Genomic DNA, 880 nt, shown 5'->3' with positions numbered 1-880 from the left:
TTTCGGCGTTTTCAAGTATTATTTTCGTCAAAGCCGATCTTGCTTTGNGGATTTCACGGAGCTACTTTTTCAAAAGTACCCCGAGAATCTCGCAATTTTCCTATGGTTAATTTGAAATTCACCNGTTCTACCTATTCCTTGTATTTGTGTATAAATGTGTTACTAACGAAATTTTCTTTGCAGATCTAGATATGTGATATCCACTTGTTTTTCATATCAGTGAAGCACTCAATGTGCTTAAGAAGCAAGACTANCTCTGATCATCCATTCAGGAAGCGAGACTATCCCTGATCACGTTTCTGCTACATCGGGGAACTGTGAAGGCGACCACATNCTCTAATCTCCTGAAGTTCTTCTAGACTAGGAGAAATGAGAGTTTGTTGTCTGCTCTCNTCAGCTTCCTCACCTGATTGCTTACCTTACCTTGCAATCAATATCACAATTTTTGTATCTTTTCTTTCTTTTTATAACTCTCTGTTCATAAGGGATTTTATTTCTTTAGAATGAACATCCGAAGAAAGAATCCATGCAGTGATCCTAACTCTGAGGGTTATTTGTTTTGACAGAGGCAAAAAAGTTGTGATTTTTGCTCTTGCAGGATATAACTAGATCATCAAGCGCTACATTATATTTACTGGGCCGATATGAGCTTGAATGATACTTGAGAAAAGTTTCTCCCACCTAAGGATGTAAGCAATACTTGTGTTATTTTATGCTTATATACTTATTTGATATTTTATCTTGAAAGGTAACCAAATGGGGAGATAAGTCCGTTCCAAAAGAATGGCTTGTATGTATCCATGNATTATTAACGCAAATTTTACAGATTGCAAGTTGGATACATTGATAATACACTGCACAGATTAAAGTCCCATAAGAA

This window comes from Prunus dulcis, chromosome 4 (assembly GCF_902201215.1).
Source record: "Prunus dulcis chromosome 4, ALMONDv2, whole genome shotgun sequence".
Classification (NCBI taxonomy): domain Eukaryota; kingdom Viridiplantae; phylum Streptophyta; class Magnoliopsida; order Rosales; family Rosaceae; genus Prunus; species Prunus dulcis.
The sequence above is the reverse complement of the archived record's forward strand: the minus strand, read 5'-3'. Positions refer to the sequence as shown.